Source organism: Mustela lutreola, chromosome 12, assembly GCF_030435805.1.
Source record: "Mustela lutreola isolate mMusLut2 chromosome 12, mMusLut2.pri, whole genome shotgun sequence".
Lineage (NCBI taxonomy): Eukaryota > Metazoa > Chordata > Mammalia > Carnivora > Mustelidae > Mustela > Mustela lutreola.
Window position 1 is genome coordinate 48,951,884 of NC_081301.1, and position 5,433 is coordinate 48,957,316.

General features: G+C 42.2%; 1 non-coding gene across 1 annotated transcript; it reads left to right on the forward strand.

The window, feature by feature from the left end:
- The first annotated feature begins 294 nt into the window (after positions 1 to 294).
- On the forward strand, positions 295 to 438 carry LOC131813433 (U4 spliceosomal RNA). Its single transcript, XR_009346817.1, has one exon. It is a non-coding gene; the product is annotated as a U4 spliceosomal RNA (small nuclear RNA).
- The last annotated feature ends 4,995 nt before the right edge of the window (positions 439 to 5,433 follow it).

The following is a 5,433-nucleotide window of genomic DNA, read 5'->3' on the forward strand; positions in this document are numbered from 1 at the left end:
CTTCCCTTCCCACTCCTTTAGGACATTTCCCTTTGGTAAGGCAACATACTGGACTAGTCACTAAAAGAGGTTTTAGAATCCCAGTGACCTGAGTTCAAGTCTTTGCTCAACAACTTAGTAACTCTGTTACTTACCTTACTGCTTGTCTTTTTCATCTATAAAATGGGTACAACATCAGCATCTACACCCTGGGCTACTATGAAGATTTAATTAGCTAATATATGCAAAACCTTTAACATAGTACCAAGCATAGAGCAAGCTGTCAACAGATGCTTCTTTTAATGTTATTTCCTAAGCTTTGTACAGTGGCAGTATCATAGCCAATGAGGTTTATCTAAGGTGTGATTATTGCTAATTAATATTATTTCCTAAAGTCTTCTACTTTGAGGATTGCTGGGTGATTGAACATCTTTCTCCCAGTTCTCACAAAAGAATAATCTGGTAGACCCAAAAATTTGTGCAAAAGAGAAGAGGGCCTTATGATTTGCTCAGCTTTTTGATCAATTGTGGATGAAGGGAATGGTAATCATTTATCTTTGAGGTATTATCAGATGCATTCAGATTAAAATTAAAGAGACTTCTCCAGGCACTCTCCTCTCTATGAATTTCATTGTGATATTTTAATGCTCAACTGTGGATATAGCACAACTATTTCCATGACAACCAGTAACAAGAGGTATAGTTTGGGAAATTATTTCGTTATGATAATTAAGAGACAGGAGCACTAGAGAGAAAATCTCTTATTTAATATCAGATCCTTCCAGAAAAGAAAAAAAATGTGTTTTTCTTTTAAATGAGATTGTTTTCAAGTCTGTCTCATTCAGAAATCTTCTCTTTATATCAACTTATGTTCAATTATGTAATCCCAAAGGAAGAAAAGAAAACTCATCGTCTTTACTGCACATTGTTTAGCCTGCTTAATAAAGGCAGTGCCTTGCTTTGTTTTGTTGTAATCCCTCATTCTTTGGGATTTAATGAGACAAGATACTGTATTTTGAAATGAATACATACACAAAGGCGAGTCGATTTCCTTTGGGGATAAATCTCTTATAAAACTCCAGCTCAACAAATTTAAATATAATAATGGCTTTGACTAAATCTGTATACGGTGAAATCCACTAATGGAGACCACCCCATAGTTCAATAAAGCAAAACAAAACAAGAGAGTCTTTTAGGCAGGTGGTCTCCCAACGCAAATTCACGATCGCTTATGTTCAGTTATTAACTGGAAGAATCCACGGGTAAGATAGAGTTAGCATGGTTTTCAAAGAATGTCACTTCTCTTTCCTCTCTCTCCCCCCACTGCAGATTGTGGAATGCTCAGTGACGTGCCCAGCTTCCCTGGAAAAGGCCAAGCAACACAGTGGCCACGGGCCCAGCTAAGCACTCGTCAGCAGGAACCTGTATCTATTTCATACATAATTGAGCATTAGATATATGAAAGAACATCAAGGCTGAGAAAATCTCTCTCCGAGCAAAGAAAAGAAAATCACCCTACAATCCTCGTTCTCCAGCCCAGCTACTACTTGCATATATGTATGTTTTCTTTCTAGATTGTAAAATATACAGACACAGACAAATACACAGTTGTACTCATTGAGGATATACAGTTTTTTATCCTGCTCATTTTCATTAACTATCCCATGTAATACAGTCTCCACAATCATCATTCAAATGGTGATGCCATGGATTAGCAAACAACTTCTCATAAGTCAAGTCTGGCCCATTGCTTGTTTTTGAAACTTGGCCATGATTATTCATTTTTGCGTTGTTTGTGGCTGTTACAGTGGCAGAATTGATTAGTGGTTACAGAAACACTGTGGCCTGCAAATCCCAAAATATCTACTCTGCTCTTTGTATAAAAAGTTTACCAACCCCTGGTGCACTTTCCTTTAAGTTGAACTCCGTAATTTATTTAACCGTCTCTCTGTTTCTGAACATTTAGTTTGCTTTCTCTTTTTCTTCTTGCTACCACTTCACTGAATATCAGGGTTCATAGATTTTTTCCCCCTTTTTAAAAAAGATATCCTTATGCAGAGAAAAGGGAACCTTCCTACACTGTTGGTGGGAATGCAAGCTGGTGCAACTACTCTGGAAAACATCATGGAGTTTCCTCAAAATGTTGATAATTGAGCTACCCTACAACCCAGCAATTGCACTACTGGGTATTTACCCTAAAGATACAAATGTAGTGATCCGAAAGGGCACGTGCACCTGAATGTTTATAGCAGCAATGTCCACTATAGCCAAACTATGGAAAGAACTTAAATGTCCATCAACAGATGAATGGATAAAGAAGATGTGGTATATATACACAATGGAATACTATGCAGCCATCAAAAGAAATGAAATCTTGCCATTTGCGATGACGTGGATGGAACTAGAGGGTATTATGCTTAGCAAAATAAGTCAATTGGAGAAAGACAACTATCATATGATTTCCCTGATATGAGGAAGTAGAGATGCAACATGGGGGGTTTGGGGGGTGGGAAAAGAATAAGTGAAACAAGATGGGATCAGGAGGGAAACAAACCATAAGATACTCTTAATTTCACAAAACAAACAGGGTTGCCGGGGATAGGGAGAGGGTGGTGGGAATATGGACATTGGGGAGGGTATGTGCTATGGTGAGTGCTGTGAAGTGTGTAAACCTGGTGATTCACAGATCTGTACCCCTGGGGCTAATAATACATTATATGTTTATTAAAAAAATTTTTTTAATTATAAAAAAAAGATATCCTTAGCCTACTTTCCTTAATATAGAATGACTTCATCAAAAGGTATGAATATTTGGACAGCTCATGATTTCTAGATAAAACTTCATGAAACAAAGCAGTTTGTCCTTGAACAATGCATTTCTTGGATAGCAGGGTGCTTGTGAACCATATGGATGCAGAGAACAGGTGTGGATTTGGACTGACCTCTGGATACGTGGCTAATTGCTGAAATCGAGACTTGGGAGCATGATTCTTGTCACAGGCATACTTACCTAACTTGAGTGTGTGTTATGTGTTCAATTGTGTAGCTAGTTGCTACCTATCATCTCTAGGGACCCTCCTTCATACATTTCAGGGAGGGTCCTCTCACAGAGATTTGCTACCCCAAATCCTCTTACATGACATCAAAGAGGCAGGGAGGACCAGCTTCATAACGGGCGGGGGTGGGGAGGGTCTACAGCAAAAGTAATGCGGCAGGCCCCTTATTCAGAAGCTTTTGAGAGTTTCACGATGGGAACAGCACAGTCCGGGGCCCCATGTGAATGCAGGCCCAGGAAGCCAGCCCTCTAGGTAGGGAGAGGCTGCATGTAGAGGCCACAGATAATAAGAATTCTGCTGAATAGAAGGCAGTCTGCCCCTGTGGCCAAGCTCTGTGGGAACCATTAGACATATGCAGTGGCAAGGACAGCAGAAATATCTGGAAGAAGTACTTAACCACTCTGCATCTAGAAGAGGGAGCGTCAGGAACTTCCACGGCCTTCTTGGTGACAGTCACTCTGAAGGCACCAACTTGGGATCCCCATCAGCTACCTGTTCTTCTGGGGTTAAGCACATGGGCTCTCAAGCAATCAGACTGCTCCTGTAGGAGCCTGGAGAAGCTAGCTACCTTCAGTTTCCTCATCTGCAAAATGGTTGTAATAAGAGGACCTGCCTTGGAGGGTTTGCTTGGTAAGTGGTACATACCCTAAAGGTCCTTCTGCTTTTAGGTCTGATCATGCCCCTGGGTCAGCTGCGGATTTTCCTTATACTATTACCTTTTCAAGGGGATATCAAACTGATCATTTTTACTAGGGGAAAAATGTTAGTAAATTGCAGTGAGCCTTTTTGCAGAAGAAAATGCTAATTGTTTCCCTAACATGGAAGCAACACACAGAGATACCTCCCAGTCACTGGTGGGAGAGTGCTGACTTGTCAGCCTCTGTAGATACAATGTTGGGATGAGGCAGAGAATGAAGGCATTATTGGTATTACGATGACTCCTCTGATGCTGAAGTCATGTGGTGAAAAGCAGAAAGCCTGTCTCTGCACTAGAGAGCAGGGAGCAGAAGCAATCCTTCCAGACTGCGTCGGCACTTACCCAAGTATGTCCTACTACACCAGGGCTCAGGGCTGCCTCTAGAGGTTGGAAAGCAAAAGAATTCAATGACCAAATAAATTTTGGAAATGCTGGGTTGAACTCATATAAACGATATGTCCCGCCGTCAATACACTGGAAACGTACCATGGGACCAATGATGTTTCCAAGAAACACCTTTTAGGAGGAACTGCTCTACTAAATACTTTAGTTCTGGATCAAAGTAGGTGTTGCTTTGTAAACTGTCATTTCTTTGGCCAGGTGACTGCTAGCTGGAGATCTCAGGAATAGGACACATAACTATTTCATGACCAGATCCATGTAACAAGAGTCTTAAAGGCCCAGTAGGAAAATACCCAGAATTTCCTTTCACGACGAGGCAAGTAGGTCTCAAAGACGGCACGTGACACAGAGGGGAGCAGACTAGCCACCAAACCTCACCATTCCCACCTGAGCATGGATTGAGGTACCTCTATTCAGAGTGACACAGTGAGTCTACTTCTGATTTCCGTGTGATTTACTGAAAACACCAGACCTTGACATCCTGGGGACAGTTACGCTTATTCTCATCAGAGCAGGTTGGGGGATAACGAAGTAAGCAGCACAGGAAAATTAATTGGCTGTGCCGGCCCCCTCCCCTTCCTGCCATGCCCTCCCTGGGTTTCCTTCCACAGGGCGGTTTCTCTCTCCCCACATAGGGCCAGGCTCAGGCTGACACAGGACCGCCAAGTGCAGCTAGTAGAGGGGAAGAAGATTCTGTGAGGGTAGGCAGGTGCTGTCCACGTAGCAATACGTAGCTTCTCAGAAAGGTGGGTGCACACTCCCTGCTCACCCTCACCCCCATTCATTGCACGGATCTATGAGGACAGGACATCTTGTCAGGGATTGAGAGCCTGGCCTCTGGCTTGTTCCTTTGTGACCTATTGGATGCAACTACCACCTTTCCTTTGGTTATTTATTTTAGAAGTGAGAGTATGGGGATGCCTGGGTGGCTCAATCGGTTAAGCTTCTGCCTTTGGCTCAGGTTATGATCCCAAGATCCTGGGATCATGTCCTGCATCAGGCTCCCTGCTCAGTGGGGAGCCTGCTTCTCCCTCACTCTCTCTGGCAAATAAATAAAATATTTTAAAAAATAAATAAAAGTGAGAGTTTGACTATCAGAGCAATGGATGGTCACCTCTGCTCTCAGATACCAAGATAATATTTGTCTTACTATCTGCTGGGGTCAGGGAAATCCTTCTGAACTTACAAAACAATAATTTCAACTGATGCTCTCTGCCTCACTCCCCCACACCTCCTTACACATAACTCTCTGTCCACAGTGATTCTGTTTTCCCATAAAACCTATCTCTGTGTATGAAG